The sequence below is a fragment of the Pipra filicauda genome, unplaced genomic scaffold, assembly GCF_003945595.2.
Source record: "Pipra filicauda isolate LSUMZ 115617 unplaced genomic scaffold, ASM394559v2 scaffold189_size1545977_pilon, whole genome shotgun sequence".
In the NCBI taxonomy this organism is placed as follows: Eukaryota; Metazoa; Chordata; class Aves; order Passeriformes; family Pipridae; genus Pipra; species Pipra filicauda.
In genome coordinates, this window is record NW_024104297.1 from 1243421 (window position 1) to 1262500 (window position 19080).

At 39.1% G+C, this 19080-nt stretch overlaps 1 long non-coding RNA gene across 1 annotated transcript in view; it reads left to right on the forward strand.

Annotated features, from left to right (window-relative positions):
• Positions 1–280: 280 nt before the first annotated feature.
• Positions 281–19080, forward strand: part of LOC120323046 — a 21357-nt gene continuing 2557 nt past the window's right edge. Inside the window, exons 1-2 of the long non-coding RNA XR_005563125.1 lie at positions 281–334; positions 9260–9359. This is a non-coding gene — a long non-coding RNA (uncharacterized LOC120323046). The remainder of the gene's footprint in view (positions 335–9259; positions 9360–19080) is intronic.

Below are 19080 nucleotides of genomic sequence, written 5' to 3' on the forward strand. Positions count from 1 at the left end.
AAATACTCTAGATTCCCCCATTGCATTTGTGCTGCATAGACAGTAATGCTGGTGCTTTCTCTCTAACATCACCAGAGTTGTTGTCATTACACTCAGTTTGCTGCAGTTTTATAGTTTCCCTCTGCTTTTCTTACCTTCCAGATATTAGACGTGCAATACCCTATAGCAAATGCAACTACAGCCTAAGCAAACCTCACCCTTTCTCTGTAATTTCAGAGCAGAATTTTATAGCAAAGCCAGCATTCCTCACATTAAAATGCCATCTGGGGATTTCTGTACACAGGGAACGCCTCAGAATTGACTGACCTCTTCCAAGTCATACAAGGAGTTTGTGGTGAGTTTGACAATGCAACCCAAACCATTTTATTCAGCATGTGTGGTTCAGCTTCTGTCTTTCACTTACACCTGACAAGTGAGGAAGAAAAGAATTATTTACTTAGTAATAAATAACTTCTGTTTTCTGAAATGTTTATCCTAGTAGCACTAGGGATTTATATGAATATGTTAAGCATGGGAGCAGATTAAAAGCTATCGTGTAACAGTATGGTTCTTTAGCATGGATATTGGTATAACTTTTGAGTCTGCGTGTAAGCCCCATACTATTTGTGCCTGAGGGATAGAGTAGTAGCAGAGTAGAAGTTCCTTGGATACATTAGCCATTTTCTCCTGGAAATATTTGCATGCTCAGAGAGGAGCTCAATCACTGACTTAAACATAAGGCAGGTATGCTTTCATGATATCACCATGGCCACTGGGCTTTCTTTGTCAAACCTTTGTGCTCTGGTTTAGTTTGAAAAAAAGGTAAAGATATTTGTAAATGCTCAGACCCCTTGGAGATACAAGCACTAGGACAGTAGGCTTGTGTTAGACCAACATAATGATCAGATGTGAGGTCTAGAGCATGAATGTCATAGAATCATAAAATGGCTTGGTTTGAAATGGGCCCTAAAGATCACCTTCCACTAGACCAGGTTGCTCAGAGCCCCATCCGACCTGGCCTTGTACTCATGCCTCCATAAAAAGACCAGAATGTCCTCAGCTGAATGAAAATATGAAGGAGGCAACACAGTTAGCTTAGAAGATTTAGAGAAAGAATTGCTTCACTGCTTATGATAGCCCTACAAATGCACAGCTGCTAGTATTTGGGTTATTCTACATCTACAAATGTAAAGTGACAGAGAGGAGAAGGGAGATTGGCTCCTTAATCCAGGATCTCTGAAAGAGGATAGAAAAAACAATCTGAATGTGTTACAATAATTCAAATCACTGTAAATACTCGAGTACTGAAAAACATGTAAAATTATTATTGCTCCTGAGGCAACCTATAAATGTTATTATTGTACTGGCTGAATCAAACATAAAATATTTTCTCCCTGGTTTGTAAAACCATTGACAGATACAATAGACACCACTAGCCAACTCTTAATCTCGGTTTTAAGATTTAGATTTGTTCTAGATGTTAGAATTAACACTGGTTAGAATACAGGATAGATTTCTATTCTACAAGAGAAATATCCCCTCTTCAGAAGAAATCCCCTTCTTAAATCATCTAGTCTGTGACATCCCCTTAATCCCTTTATTTTTCTTGAATTTAGCATAAATACTTCCCTTTTTTACACCTTCATCTGTTTGTTCTACTTTTTTGCCTTGGTTCCTGTCAATGATGCATGGAGCTCTGTTTTCAGTCAGAAGGGCATTAGCTAAAGCAGTAGTTTCCCAGAGCTGGTGCCAGAGAAGTAGACTGAATGTCTTGAGAATGGTGAAAGACATAAATACACAGGGACACATATTGATCTGTATGCATGCAGGAGTGGAGACAAATGTGTGGGTAGATGTACACTCACACAAATAAGTAATACAGCAGGTGAATGTACATACACAGCTACCAGAAAAGTCGTGGAATTCTGAAATGCTCTCACTAATAGTCTGGTTAATGAATACAAATGCAGTGCAAACTCGAGCAAGCTTAATGCTTACAATGGTTTGTTTCCAGGCATCTACAGAGCGGTAAGGAGGAGAATTAACATGGGATTATCATATTTTACACATAGACATACTTGCCAATCCTTTTAAGAATACTTTAAGGACAGATCTAGAGTCTAAGTATTTGGAAGTAAGAATCGCTAAATATAGACTGTCCAAACCACTTAGCTATAATTCTTTTGAGTTACTTGCTGTATGACACAACTGCATGTTCAGTTGATTTCTGCATAATGAAATAAGCCATTTTAATTTTTAAATGTGGGAAGATAGCAGTCTATAAGCTATCCTAAATATTTAAGAACATTTCATTTGATTAACTAAGCCATATTTGGCACTATGAGAAGCTATCCACAACTTTAATACCATCAAAAATCTGTTCCGAAAGTGAATGGTAAAAGAGAGACATGTCTTCCTGAGTTTCAGGATTCAGCACATTTGTAAGGCACATTCCACAGATGTTGGAGGTTTTATGCAGGTACAATCAAGTATCTATAAGATCACCTGGCTGCATTATGCAGTTGTCTGACAATGTGGGCTGTGGTTTCATCATTGTTAATATCCGATCTATGTGCTATCAAAGCACTCAGGGTGTAAATTTGATCTGGATAAAGGATACTTGGGTTAGCTTACAGTATGCAGTTTGTACTGGCTGTGGTAGGACAAACACTGTTTAATCTGGCATAAAGGCTGCTGACACTTTTTTTTTTAATTAGCTATAAAAATAAGATGTCAGAGTGAGTTTTTCCATAATGTCTCTTTGCATCTTGTGACCACAGTGCTTTTTATTTGATACTAGTGATCTAAAATCCTGCTTTTAGCAATTGTAAAATGGATCCTCAGATAGAATTCCTGTTAAAAATATATGACAAAACCCCTGTTTAAATGTGTTTATATTGCTTTTGTTGGGTTGGGGAGAAGAGTTGCTTTCATTTTTTATTAATATTACCCAAATGACTTATTTGCGCAATTTATGGGAATACTTTTCAGATATGTTTTAGGGTAGCTTTGGGCATAGGAAAAATTAAGTTTAGAACACACAGGGGAGTAGAAAAGTCTTAAAAGTTTTTAAACTGTATCCTGGATGAAGTGTTGTTTAGTGATGCTGTGTGTTGAAGGATTTTGCTGTGTCATTTCTCACCTTTCTACCTCTTCTATGTGGAGGAGAGCAAGAAGGGTAGTTAGGAAGGAGCTGAGCTACACTGCTCAGTGACAGACAGTCTAGCAAGGGACAACAACCACAAGAGGTGCCTTGGGAAGATTTGAAGTGCATGTTAGGACAAATGTTTCCCCCAGGAGGGTATGGCAATACTGAAAGAGGTTGGCCAGAGACCCTTGGAACTTTTCAAGAGCTGGTTAGACAAAGTCATGGCTCATTTATTGTTCATGACAGTTCTGGGGGAGAGAAGAAACCTTAGAGTTCCCTCTTAGTAATATTTCTATGATTGTGTTAGTCTGTACCTACATTGCAGTGGTATCAAAGTAATTTATCCAGGTGGGATTTTCACTGCAGGTGAGGGTTTTTTTTGTGGGTGAATTTTTTCAGTGGGATTTCAGTGATTTTGTACTGGGGCCATAACTTAGCTGTGAAATAAACTCCATGGATCTAATACAAAAGCCATATATTGTATAACAGTCACACTTCCCACAACATAGAGATCATACTAAGTGTTAAAAATCCTGTTTTCTTGTTGAAATCCACCATGAAAACCCATCATGTATATATGCTTTAAATTCCTCTTTAATTATGGACATCCTATGAGCCTTATTAAGCAAAACAAAACAATCCCTCCAAGTACAACAAAGTGCTTTCTACTCTTTCTGCAGCAGGACTAACCTGAAATTCTGTATTATTTCCCATGTTCATCCTCAGAGTTTAGCTTTAAAAGTCCTTGTTGATAATTTTAGAACATTTTGAAAGGTAATGAATACCCTACAGGGTCAGAGCAGATGTCCTTCTGTTGTGCCCTGCTATCTTACTCTAGCTGCCAGTGAATGCTTATCAGTGTAGGAGCAGTGTGTCATCCTTTCCCTGATATATCTTCCCAATAATCAGTGGTTCACTCTTCGCTGAACTAGGTGTGATCTGAGAACGCATCTCACAGCAGCATTCAGCACTTTTCATGTTTAAACCCATTGAAACGTAGTATTAATTATGGTGGTGCATCTAATGGTGCTGTCATTATCCTCTGATGGATTTTTCCAGAAGACTCAGCGACCAGATGTTCATTTGGTCAGTTTCCAAAGGAAACATCCTTCTCTATACATCTTTCATTTGGCATTTAGTGACGTTTTCTCAGCAATGTACTTGCAATTAAAAATCTTTTGGTTGTTTTGGTTTTTTTTTGGCGGGGGGGAGAGGTTGGTGTTAACACAACAATGAGCTCAACTGTGTTTACAGTTGAACTGTTTGAAATTGCATCAGGCAATGACTCAGTCTTGGTCTCTCTTCAGCTGTTCTGAGTTCTCACCCAAATGTTTGTTAAATCAGTTTTGGTCACTTTTGATTTATGGAAGCATGATTAAATAAGGACACTGGAGCAGCAGAAAATATCTGCTGCTGTTGGAGAAGCATAAGCTCTGGAAGCTGGCGGATGTTGGCTCTGCAGCAGATCAACCTAGCTGTAGCAAAGGTCATCCTCTAATGGAAAGAAAAACAAAAATAAAACACTCCCATTCCACCATGAGGAGATACTGAGCTACCAGGGGGAGGGAGACCTCCTGTAATATACTGCTGTGCCACCTGTGCTGTACAGATCTTTATGGTCCTCTTTCCTCCCACAGACAAATTACAGAGTCTGATGGGCCTGTGACAGGTCTGAGCAGTAACAAAATGGGCTCCTGCTCAGCCTCTGTCCACAGGGGGATCCTGAACCCACCCTGCTCAGCGGTGGGTCCCTCCAGCCTTAGTCTCCTCCTGCAACAGCAGCTTGTACACTGACCCATAATGGGCAACCTTCAAGCTGAGGGCTGTAAATGATGCTCTGTCTGGAGAGCTTAAGAGGAGCTTTGTTGTGCACAGAGGCACAAGAATGGGGAGACCTGCACACCTCCAGCCATGCTCTTCCTGTTTGATGGCATCAGTGTGTCACGGCCATCATTAACCTCAGAATTTTCCTGATGGCTGCTGTCCAAGCTGTGGCACTGGGGCTGGCTCTACTGCTCCTACACTCTTCCTCTATGGCATGCAGACAGCTGAGTGTTGTACATGCTTCCTCAGCAGGAGAAACTTCCCAGAGAGCTGTCTCTGACTAGTTCTAACATAGGTCCAAATTCTAAAACCTGAAAAACTGAAATTGTTTAGCTGTGAAGTAGTCCTTCTGATATACAGTGTTACATCAATGACATTAAATTCTTGCCTTATCAAGGACATGTGTATTTTATTTATTTTTATTATGTGCATTTTCATTGTCTTATGCCTTCATGATGCTCTGGAAGGGTGACTGATTCTGTACCAGAGAAGTATACCAATCAAGTTTCTCCTGTGTCTTCTGGAACTGGGAAACAAGGACAAATAAAAGTCTGGTGCTTTGAAACTAGGAGATACTACCAAGGCACTTCGTCTGACCTCTTGCACAGCTCAGGAAAGGCTAGTTGGCACCAGACAAAGGAATCTTTTCAGGAAAACCCCAGTTCAAACGTCAGGAACAATTGATTGCAGTACTAAGGACCTGAACATCACACTTTTATTGTCAAGGAGGCATATCATGTTTATTATTTTTGCCCTTTTTTGTTCACTTAACTTTCATTTTTTTATAACTACTGTATTTAAATACAGGACTTCTTAGTGTTGTGTGGCTGAGGATTTGTGGGTGGGAGGGAGGCGTTGATCAATCTTTGTAGTGAAATCTTTTCTATTTCCTGAGTGAAGACTTAGTCTTGGCCAAGTGAACCTTGTGTGGGTCCAGGATTTCAACCAAATATTTTCATTTCTATTTTGTGGAAATTCTGTGGTCATACAAATGTCATTTATAGAGTAAATCTGATCTATGCTTTTCTGTCGCATGACCCTAGTATCGTGCAATGCTTCTGTTGCTCTTGTTTAAGACTGTAGTGCCTGTGTTCAATTACAGAAACAGAAAGAAATGCTTAGGTATCCTTAGGTGTGTGTGCACAGTGAAACTTCTATGTGTAATGAAATGAGAAACACCCCATTTTCGGTTTACATATGTGTTGCAGGGTATAGTTAAAAGGGGTTACACACTTACTGTTGACTGAGATAACTGTTGCTGTTTGGTTAAGATGGATAGAATACCAAATCACACTCCTTGTTCTCATTGAAAAGCTGCTGTTTCACAACCTCAACCACAGTTATTACCAATCAGGTGCATTTCCATCATAGTTCTTATCTTTGCTTTCTGCTTCTTCCAAAATCCCAGTGATTAGTATGCAAAATTTCTGTCTTTGAAGCTAAAGACATACTCCTGAGTATTGTCATCAGTTAAAGCTTTGGTGTTCTCTTCAGCATTTTAAGAATAAAATCCCTGTTATTAAGGACCTAAAGAGCTAACTAAAGGAAGCATGTGAACTGTGAAGCACTTTTTTTTCTTTTTGATAATTTTTACCAGTACCACTGACTTCAATAAAGCTTGTGGCAGCTTTTAAGCAAGAACAAGTAGTACAGTACAGAGGTGTATTGTCTGTCCACTAAAATTTCACTTCTTTAAATTAAAAACAAAAAAAATGAAGCCTGTCCAGGCACGCTGGTTATAAATGAGAGGCTGACTCAATGTCTGCTATGGCCATTAATGAGCCTTTCCTACACTCCCTAATCATCTTGATTGCCTTATTGAATGAGAGTGTGACACAAACTTGTGCAGATTCTCAGTGGTGCTCAAGTACTCACTTTAGTTCTTTGTACTATAAGTGGTGATTTGCTTCTGGCACCTTTTCAAATGGCAGTTCTTTACTTTTGTGGTCTTTCTTCAGCTAAATCTTCTACCTATACACTTAGTTTCTCACAGTACTAGTTATCTTCAAGTTGTTAATATCCCAGAAGGTGTTTGTATCAGAAAAGCCATGCCAAGCCCTTGGTCAACATGCTTGTCCAACATGAAGTCAACATACTTCCCTCAAGAAAGAAACAGCCAAACTGTAAAACAGCTGCGAAGGTTCTTACTGCTATAGCCTTTTGAAAAAAGGATCAGTCTGTTTTTAACCAAAATGTTCATTAGCTCTACTTAATAAAAGTTTTACTGGTAAACACCCCAGTTTTTCATCATCCTAAAGTTAGTTGCTTAGTGTGTTTAAACTCAGACTGTGGTCCTATCATGCATCTAGTGAAGATACAGTATTATCTGCAGCTCTTTGGACTGCGTGAGTACTATGGGCTTCCTGTTGATGTTTGCAGGCTCAGGAAAAAGCTGACATTTACAATGGCAGTGGAAAGGGAAATGATTGAATAAGCTTTAAGAACTAAACTACTCTTCCTCCTTCAAACAGATCCTTCTGGGCATGGCTAGAAAGACACGGAGTACAATGGTGAGGAAGTCTACTAAACTTAAACTTCTGGTGTTCTCATACGTGTTACTGGCCAGGGACATGTTTAGTGGCACTCATTCATGCTTGTTAAAGAATGAGAACGTTAACTAGTAACTAACTACATTTTTAACAGCTTGTTTCTAGTATTCTGGATTGGGTTGGTTTGAATTGGTTTAAGGGACGACATTGTGCAAATTTAATCCATTTTGATTTTTATGAAGATTGTTAGGCTAGACAGTTAATATTTTTAAATTATAAACTTTCACTATATGCTTTCAGTGTTTTCAGAATGCGTGCTGGTCTTTTTTTTTTTTTTTCATTTTAGATCTTCCTGAAGAAGGTGGTAACTGCTCTTGCAGATATGCATAATAATAAGTATTTGGCTTGGCTTTCCATCATAATTCTTTTGCTTCTGTATCCCCATTTCCACATGGTGCACATCTGATCGGCCCATGAGGTGCTAACATGGAGAGCTCTCACAGCTTATCTGATGTTTTGGAGAGGACTATCTATAAGAATGTTTTTTCTTATCAACAGTGTTCCCATTTCAAAAGATCAACACGTTTTGTAATGTAATGAACTATAATATGTGGGCGAGAGGGTGTGTTGTGCATGGAAGCCCCAGTCAATAACTGGGCTTTGTACATACTTGTCATCCTTCAAGAGATTGCAGTGTAAGTAAACCATGGGGAGAGAAAAATAAAGGACCTTGGGTACAAGAGTCAGCCATACAGAGGGAGCAGAGAAATGGTGTTAGAGAGAGAAAATAAAGGGGAAAAAACACCACCAAACCCAAAAACAATAGAAAAGGAGAAAAAGACAACTAGGGAAGGGAGAAACAGGGAAAAGGAAAGTAAGGTGCAAAATGCAAACTGTAGAAGAGCAACCTGTGCGCCACGAATAGAGGAAAATAACAGTGGACAGAAAACTGTATTGTCTGGAGATGTCCATGATACATCTAGAACATACCTGAAGCATTTGTATTCTACTTACGTGTTCTGTGTAGATTTCTAATCTGCTTCTCTAAATGTTTTAATATGTTAAATGCATTTGATGCAGTTGGGTGAAATTGGGATTTTATTTTTATACATATTTATTTTTCTTTCCTAATGTTTTAATATACACAGAAAAAAGAATAGGATGTGTATTAGTTCAACAGGAACTCAGGACGACTTGTTTTATGTGAACAAGGGTGTTAGGTATTGTGAATTATAAAAACATTTCATTGTTCGACAAGAAGAGTTAAATGTATCACTTTTAGCAATCTTCCAAATTAAACAGCCAAGCTTTGCTCTTCCCTCCGTCAATATGACATAATTTTGTTTATACTGAATAGACTATTTCAGAGGTATATCTTCAGTTGGAACACATTATTCAGTGTGGTAAGAATTCATAAAATGTTCTTAGAAGTTTTAATTTTTGTCTCAGTAAGAGAAAATCAAAACAAATCTTTTCAGGCATATAAACCATATACTTTGAACATTACTCCCAATTTTGCATTTCTATGTGTTTTTAATTTGTTTCATTTGGGTTTTTTTGCTGAAAGCACAAAAACGTTAATCACATACATTAATACACGGGGAAAATGTATGAGGAAGAAGACATACATCTGTACAGGAGGGTTGTCTACATTCTGTGTTTATTCCAGTGATGAACTTCAGCCTTCTGTCACTCAGTACAACAATACGTTCTATTTAAGCTTAGTTTTGCAGTTTATTTTAAAAAGGCAGTTAACAATCACAGCCACTTGAGGATGGGATTATATGGATTTCATTCTCATTTTGTTTCTTCCTGATAGGATGTTTCTGGTCATTTTGTCCTGTTCTGCTAAGCCCAAGTGCCCTGAGTGCTGCGCACTGGTGTTGGGATAGGGAGAGCCACAGCACCACTTTTCAAAGGTAAGTTGCTCAACCAAGGTTAAAGCATAAATTGCTCGTGTAGCTGGAGCTTTAGGTGACATCTTAATATCTTAAGGAAGCAGACAGACCTGGCTCCACACATGTGAGTTGTGCAGGGCTCTGTCTGTGAGGATGATGCCGTGATGTTTGGTAATGGTAACCAGTAAGGCAGTGAAGTCTTTTCTGAAAGTATCGCATTGCAGCGTGAAGCTTCCTGGCGTGATGTCAGGCAGCTCTCATGAACCCCGACTGCTCCACAGCAGCTATGGTTATTCTTAGAGACACTTCCCATTCCTTAGGAAAAGCTACTGTGTGAGGCTTAGTTGGCTTTTATCTTTAGAAGTGAGCATTTAAATGTTGGACTAATTTGTAGCTCGTTCGCAGCTCAGCTGCAGCCCTGCCAGCTGCACTGGGATCAGTGACAAGCCTTTCTTCCCCCTCCAAAGCACACTTGCAGACAGATCCAGGCCCTAGAAGCAGATTGCCCCAGAGGCAACTCGACTTTTTCACAGGCATGTAGCTGCCTGAGGGAGTTTTCCAGAACAAGTAGCATATCAGGCGTTCCCTAGCAAAGGAGGACCTTACACACACGTAGTAACCTTGCTGGCTTCACAAGTGTTGGATTGGCATTGCTGGGGACCACGCTGTTGAGTTGGAGATGCAGAGGGGCTGGTGACCATGAAGTTAAGTATTGCCCCAGCTGGGCCATAAAGCTTAGCGATAGAGATGTGAGCTGCAAAACCAGGTGGCAGAAGGGGATGAGAGGAAAAACCTCTATCCCCTCAAGGGATGTTGCTTCAGAATGGCAGGAACAATACATATTTAACTAAAGCATCTTTCATCTTGGTTGGATGGTCACCTGTGACCCTGTGGCAGCATTCTTGCAGAACATCTGAATTAGAGACAACCTTTCTTGTGTGTTGGACCACAAGGGAAAAAAGTTCTTTTTTGGGTGGAGATCAGAGAATTAGTTCATGAGACTGAGGTAGGAACTGGTAATAACTACACTGGGAAGCATGGCACTGTGCCTCGTGGCCAGTCGTTTGGCAGTATGGAGTGTTGTTCACACATTTACAGAGAAACCTCTTGTATTTTTCATTCTTGTCCCACCAATCTCTTCTGGTTTTGTTTGCCGTCCAAGATTTGGAAAGTTAGTCTGTCCATTCTTACATAAATAATAAATTCATTTAGTCAGTAATAAGTTCATTTAGTCAGAAGCTTAGCAGGCTTCTCTTTTCAAGTCTCCACTGCCAGCCATGGTTAGGCTGGTTGCAGGCTTCACCTATATTGGAGAAGTGTGTGGTGGCAGCTGTGCAAGCCCTGGGGCAGCAGTTCCAGGCACAGACATCTCTAAGTTGTGACAACTTAGCTGACAGGGGGCAGGAGAAGACAGTGGGTCCATCCCTGGCCTGGCAGTGGGATGAGACACCACTCTGTCAGTTTTACATCATTGCAAAAATAAATAAATCTTATTTTCATAGTCAGATGTTCATATGAGGCTCCCCATCAGAGAGAACAGAACTAACCCCTTTTGACACAATCCATTTAACCTGGACAGTAAACATATTTAAGAGAATAATTTTTATTTTTTTTTTTTTAGTTCAGGAGATTCCTCTTTGTTTACACCACTGTTAAATTTAGTCCATCTTTTGGGCACAAAAAGCTTCTTTTCAATCCCATTCTTCTTTTAAGATCCAAGAAAGTGTGAAGGAGTGAAAACAATCAATTGTTGACCACTGTTAACACGAGCTGCTGAAGTGACTGTATTAGTTCCCAATAACTGCCCAGATGCTCCAAGCACTGGGGTCTCACTGCGGGCTGGGCCATTCCCATAGCAAGCGTCAGTAACAGATAGTGTGAGAAAAAGAAACATGATCGGGGCTCTTCTTAAAGAGAGTAAAATATACACTCAGCAGGGATGAGAATATCCTAGAAACAAACAGCAGGGAGCTAAAACGAGGAAGAAACAGGGCAGGAAATGGAGCTACAATTCTGATTTCATCAGATTAGCGGAAACCGAACAAGGGAGAAACCAAAGGATTTCTGTGAAAGTGGGAACGTGCTGTGTTAGATTCACCCTTGACCAGTAAACCCAGTTTTCACACCACATCTGTGTGAAAGAACAGAAGAGGCATGGAAATTACATGTGAGATGTCAACTCATCATGAAATAGTTGGGGTTTATTTTATTTAATTTTTCTTTTCTAAACTTTCATCTTTTCAACTTCAGGTCAATTTTTTTTAACTAAGAAATTGATCTCTAGAACTGAACCTGACAAAAAAAATTGTTTGCTAAATGGAATCAGTTTCATTAATAGCTTTGTTCATTCCAAGGCAATGTTTTTGAACTATTTTTTTTTTACTGAAACACAGTTCTGGCTGCTCTTAGTGACTCTTTTTGTGAATTTTATTGATTATTGCAATTCAAGTGCAACAAAACCAGAACTAACTGAATGAGCCTTTAAAAGCATATTACTCTTAATTAAATGGAAACTTTGGAGACACGGGTTGAACTGGGTGAGATTCACCAAGGGCAATAAATACATTATATCTACTTAGTGTTTTCAGCAAATTTTGATTCTGTTTCTGACTAAATTAATTTTATTTTCAAAATGAGAAAAGGAGGTGGAGGTAATGTGAGTGTAAGGTCAATGGGTGATCCTATAAGAGCCTTGAATTGGCAGGTGGAGTGGAGCAAATCATGAGATGGAAAGGAAAGGGAGATTGCTCATTAGGGTGTCATGTTAACTTGAAGTGATTAAAGTGTGAGGCCTTGTAGGAGCTGATTTTTCATTTCTCCAGAAAGCAGGGTTTGTAATCAAAACTTGGAAAAGGAATCAAAATAACAGAGGACTTGCAGTCCTACTGTGTTATGGGTCTTAGGAACTTGACAAAGTTAGGCTTCCTGAATAAAAGATGGAAATTGGTCCTTAGTATGTTTAATTAAAGAGGAGATTGAGAATTATTTAAATATAATTTTAAGTGATTTAATGAAAACCAGTGTTTGAATACAAGGTTTAATTTCCCTGAAAATAAATCACAGCTAAGGATGAGAAACTTTACATGTAAATCCAGTGATTTGGAGACCCCTGCGTGGAAGGGTAGCTCAGATGAACTGCATCTGTCAGAGCCCTCGGAGGGCTGGCCCTGATGGGCTGGATGGGCATGCAGGATATGTACCCTGCTGCATCTGCTGAGCTGTACAAAACTGGAACAGTATTGCAGGCTGTGTGACAGCAAGCAAGACTTCCATTTTCCCTGGAAGAATAAGGAACTTGATTGCTAAATAGGGAACATGATCAATGCTATTGAATTGAGGAAGCATTTGGTTAAAGAATGGTTACTTAAAATCGGTTACTTTTCTCTCCGTTTTTATATTATTCTTTTAATTCTTTGGTTTAGGGTACTTTTTTTATCTGACCTCCAGCCTCTGTAAGAGATAGATAGAAGAAATACATAAAATATATCGAATAATTTTAGAATGCATTTTATTTGCATCTTGGATAAACTTAATGAAATTTTGCACATGAAATGTTTTGAAACATTTTTTTCCACAAGATTCATTTAAGCAAAATATTAAATATTTTAAAATAGAATATATGCTCTGTCATATTTTGTTGACCTAAGGGACACAATTGTCACATGGGAGGCATTTTGTGGGTTGGTAATGGGTTCTGTGCTGAGCTGAGGAGTTGCCACTGAGTAAATGCTGGTGGCTGTCCCTTTGGCTGTCTTCAGTCTGCTGCTGTTACAAAATTCTGAACTCTTACTCTTGGCACTTCAGTGAATATTTTAGGGAATGTATTTGTTGTTTCAGAGACTAGATGAAGAAGACAATTCTTTTTCCAACAGCTTCACTGAACAGAAGGGATTCAGAGTCACTTATAGATAAGGAACTCAGATAAATAAATGGAAGGCTGTGTCCACGTGCCACTGCAGGGTAGAAGACACCTATTCTACCTTTTATTCTTTCAGAAAAAGCAGGATAAATTAACCAAGCAAGGAGTAGGCCAGGAGAACTGTGCTATCAGTGCTCTTCAGATTCTGGTGCTGAGCAAGCTGGCTTGGATCCCCCTGTGCAGCTCAATGCTGTGTGGTGTGCATGCATTTCTGCAGCCATCAGCTACATCTAAGCTAGTGTTCCTGCATTCACAGTAGCTTCCTAATTTCCAGACTGCCTTATTTTTCTCCTCTCTTGTTTTACCCAGACTGCTCTATTTAAGGAAGTAGGTACCTGTTGGTTTTTTAACCTTAAATAGCTCCTTTTTGCTGAAAATACTCATATTTAAGTACAATGAAGGAGGACTAGCAGAAACACAGGCAAACATTTTGTGTGGTAATAAGAAGTGTTTCAAAAGAAACCTGCAGTGTGTAATTCTTCATCGTGCAGAAGCTGGGGTAGAACTTTCTGCTTCTCGTAAATGTGAAATTAGTTCACGTCTTTTCTTTCTTTTATGGTGTTGCCAATTATTCAGTGCACCATAAACCCCGTGTCCTAAATTTCTTGATTCATGTCTAAACATTGCTTGTATTAGCTGTACCCTAATTAATCCTTTTGTGCCACAAGTCTAATTTGCCCAGCATGCTTTTCATTGCCAGGAGTGGATGCACCAAATCTGCTGATGCCAAAGAGGTAACGTGTATTTAACACGCATCAGCACTCGCTCTCCCTTTTATAATTGCTGATCCTCCTGCACTTAATAATGCACTAGTAAGTTAAGGTTATACATAGCTCAAGCAGTGCTAACTACCAGGGTGTGTGGTTATTCTATAATAACCACATTTTAGGGTGTGTTTCAGTTTTACAGGGCAGTCATTTACTTCAAATTACTTTGTCATTTCTTAAAGCCATTGTGTAATTTCATTATTAAAGGAAAAGAAAAAAAAATATAATTTGATTTTTAAAGATGCATTAAATAACACTAATTATAATGCTTAGCTTTTAGCACGTTTTTCATCCTCAGTGCTTTATAGCCATTTGCTAATTAATTTTTACAACATTCTTATGGTGAGGAACTAGCTGTGCCTCTGCCCGAAAGTCAGGAACGCTGAGGCAGGGAAGTTGAGTGGTTTGCCCAAGATTACTGTGATTTGCCCAGGAGATGGTTTTAAAGCCAATACAAGTATTTGGTTGTTTCTAACTGCCATGTCATGCACTCATAAATCTTTCTTTCCCCAAAACCACATAAATAGTCCCATTAATTATTTTATCTTTAAAATGAGTAAGAACAGAGCCTTAAAAGAGTCAGCTCTGTGATCAACAGAATCCTGGCTGTATAAAGGAAGATTTGCTTTTAAACACCTCCACTTGAAAAATGAAATTCCTTTACTCCACTGATCTTTGGAGGCAGCAAAAATTCACGTAAATGTTCACCAGTTCCTTTCTTGAAGTTTCATTACTAATTAGTGCTTGTGAGGCAGTAATCCATGTTCCCATTGCCTCCTTTAAGGCCTTTTCAAGCTTCAGTTTAACTACTAGCTCTCAGCCTGTGATTAATTTTCTGAACTGCCTTTAGTCCCAAGAGCGTTCAGGACAGTAAAAAGAAATGTCTTCAGCTGCAGGGTTCTAACAGGTTAGGAAGAGGGAAGGAAAGATATTTCCTCTGTCATTTGCAAATGTACTACCCTTAATAGAGAAAAGAAAGGAGAGGCAGTAAACAGGAGAAGTGTCTGAAATGGGTGGTGCTAGATGCTGAGGAATTCTGAAATAGCAGCCCATCATATTTAGGCAAACATGCTGAGTAGAAAGCCTTTTTAAAATCAGTTCATTCAGACAACAACTTGAAGAAAAGCTTACTGGAACTGTTTTATCAATATTGTCAATTTTCTTGGAGTGTTTATAACCCTGGGATATATTAATGTCTGTGTTTATAGATATAGATAGATATCTGTGTAGCATTACATTCCAATATTGTAATGTAATATATTGTATCTATGAAATCACATGCTTGGTAAGACTCAATTTCCATTTATTAAAAAGAAAACAATATGAAAATGTGTCTTAGACATGCAAGAGCTTAATAATGCTGGAAGACAAGTTCGAACTACTCAAAACTTTTAAATTCCTGTGTTTGACAGTACTGCGAATGTATTTATTTTCAGAATGTGGAGTGGATAATATTATACCCATATTTATTGCAGCTGGATCATTTTCAGCTCCTCAATCTTCCTTGTTTGTTGATTGTAACTTTGGTTCTTGCACTGAGGGCATTCAAACTGAATCCTTCTGTTTCCCTGAACTTTAAAGTTAATTACTCTTAAGCTTCCAATGCGGTTATCTTTGACTTCGGTATTATGTTAACACTGCAAATACTAAATAATCATTTAAAAGGACCTGTAATTTTCCCAAAGGTCCTAATCCTCCCATGAGATCATGTTGCAACACTTAGCTAACACACTGTAGTGGGGTTCAGAGGAGCAAGGTCTGAGACAAGTCTCCTTCAGGAGCACAGCCTTCAAAATACAGGAATCTGGTACTGATAGGTTGGTTTTTGTTTGTTTTGTTGTTGTTTTTTTTTTGTCAGGGCTTTGTAGTAGTGTGTGACAATATGAACTTCAAGGACTTTACAGTAAAACAAAATTAAAACCATTAAATATTGGTGCCATTGAATTAATGAAAGACTGTACTTTATGTTTATCTGCCATAAACGAGAAGAAATATTTACTTAATATCATCATCTCAAAGGCTGATACTCTTTCCTTGAGAATTCAAACAGAACCTCAGCAGAGGCTACCTTCTTGCAGTCTGCTCAACCAACCTTTCTTTAAAAACACTGCTTACCACTCAGTTCCTGGCCCGCCCTACAGAATTGCAGTCTCCGGTAAAGTTAAAGGGATGATTCATACACCTAGAGAAGGAATTGAATATTCAAGTCACTTGTCAGGCTGGCAGGTTTAAATTATATAACAGGAAGCTTTCTATTCATATGTAATGTAACTGAATCACCACTTCTTTATTGATAATTCATTATATGTTGCTACTATCACTCTGCAGCTCTGAAATGCTTTTTGCTATAATGATTTTATACCGTACTAGTATAATGGCCTTCTGACTGTGTCAATCAGCACTACTTGCGTGTACAGTAATATTATTCTGCAATCTGTCTTGGGAGAATGCTTAAAAGCTTTCTCTCATTTTGTCCATTTAACTCATGTATTATCTGAGTTTTTACATTAAATGGCCATACTTAATATCCCATGACATGTCACCTATTTTCTAGGGAGGATACTGATACAGTACTTACCAATTCCAGAATCTATACTAATCAAATTACACCTGCCCACCTCAGCCAGGAGCAGTTAGTTCAGTGCATCAGCATTTAATCTGTAGGAAGAACTTATGAGGAGGAACAAAAACAATGAGAACTGTAGTTGGCTAAATGCAGGCATGGTTGATGCAATTTGTTTTGTGAAGAGGGATTAGAAGATATTGAAGTCAAGCTGAGTTACAGGGGTCAATTTATATACAGATTTATTGCCAGAACTCAGCTTACATTGGTTGCACATTTATAAAGACAAGGCCTAATCCAGCAAATATTTATGCTATTTCTGTTATGCACTTTGTGCAATTCCGCTGAATGAGACTTCTTGGCTGTAAAATTAAATGTGTGTGCAAAAGTAGCAAACTCTATCAGACTTTAAGAGAGTTCAGGCCCAATGCAGATAACAATCATAGTTTTGCGCTGAAAGACTGCCTGCAAGTCCCAAATAGTTACTCTAAACCCCTTTCACAGTCAGGTTAATGCACTCAAAATTTCAAGACTTGAAATGCCAGCTGCTGAACACAAAATCCTACATTGGAACCAGTGCCAAGGCATTTAATCTGTTTGACTTAAACGTTCTCCCTAAAAATACTGGATACACTTAAATCTCATTTGTTGTTTGACTCGGTCAATGCCATGGTGTAACTCACTTCTATGTTAAAGAATAAAAGATTCTATTTACCTAACAGTTCAAAAATTTAATGTTTCATGTTACATGGACACCTTGCTTATAATATAATCCTCTCTAGTCTGCATATGAGAACTTCAGGGAAAGTTAATGCAGCAAGCATGCAGTCTCCAAGTACGGGCAGAATTAATTTGCTCAGCCACACAAGAGCAATGGCAAGGTGGAAAAATAGTGGTTTAACTATGCCACAGCCTTATTAACTCATAGGACAATAAATTGTACCTTTCCCATTATTCCTCTTTCCTCAGTCTATTTTTAAGGCAGCTCTCCTTGGGAATTGGATATTCCTGCCTGAGTACTTGCAACTGTCAATGGAGTAGACTTTCAGTTATAGAGCTCATATGAAGGTGCAGGAGAAGGTCCTAAACAATCAGGCAACCATGTAAGTATTTTTGTGACTTATGAGTGGGAATATGCATAATAACATATAGGTAAATGGCTTTTCTTGCTTTTGTTGGCAGAATGGCACTCATTTGGGCCTCTCCTAACTCCTGCCTGCACCAGCACGTTGGCAAAAATCATAAGGAATTTCCTGTACTAGTGTACATTTGATGGCAAAAAAATCCATAGGCAAACTGTACAGTTCCATGTTTAAAAGTTGATAAATTACCATAGAAATCTCTCGTGGTTTGTTCTTTTGTCACTGTTCTCTCTGCTGTGTTAACCTACCAGCCGTGCTTTCGTAGCCCTTCATGGGCTGTCAGAAGCTCTTGGCACATAGGACTGCCTGGGTGGCTTAGGCAGCATCATGTCATGGGTCCATACCCTGTCCTAGGCTGGGTTTCCATTTTTACCTAAGCTCAAAATTCAACTTGCAGGATTTTTATTGCCTCCAGCAGTGACAATGCTGAACAGAGGCAGCACCCTCTGCATTGTAGTCTCACGGTGGTTTGCAGCCTTCCCCTAACCCTGGAAGTGTAGTAAATGACTCATCAGAAAGCTGTAGCAGCAGTAAGACCAAAGTATAAGGTTTAGTGGACATGGATAGCTTGTTGTGTTGGGCATCCCAAATCCCTCTGCAATGTCTAGACCTCCTGTGGGTCACGGCTGGGCTTTTACTCCACTCCTGAAGGTGGTGGGACCTGCCACCACCCTCTTCCCACCGCTTTGCTCAACCCATACAGTGCATCATCTCACAGAAATATGACATGTGTCTTCTGCTTCTAAAGTACACAGTAATTAGCCATTTTACGTGTTTGTTGTAACACACAGTACGGGTTTGATTGCCTGGGTATTGGTATAACTAATAACCCAAAGAGGAAATAACCCTTACTTATGGACAAGTTAAAAGTAAACATACAAAATAAAGGGATAAGGGACTCTGGGCAGAAAGTTCTTAGGAAATAAAATATTGGTTTTCTTTGACTGTGTTTATTTTGTAATTCAATAGAAATAAACAGTTACCATGGCAACTGTCCTATCGCAGGCAATGCAGAGAAAGGAAGATGCAGTGCACTTACCAATTAGTGAAATGGGTTTTAGTATTGTTAAAGAGACATTTTGCCTTCTAACATGATGACACAATGTAACTTGACCTTCAAGGAAAGTTAGAGTTTGCTCCTGTACATCCTCTTGGCAGCTGCATTAGCCATTGCTTCATGATGCTGCACCCCTCTTTTTGGTGCCCTCCTCTTTGAAGGCTCTCTCTGCTCCGTGGGTAGCAGCTCCCAGGGGCTGCCCTGGGTGAGACACTTTGTCCACAGGGATGACATCCTGAGCGTGGGAGTCACAGCTCGCCAGAAGCTGGGGAGGAATCATAATTGATGTTTGTG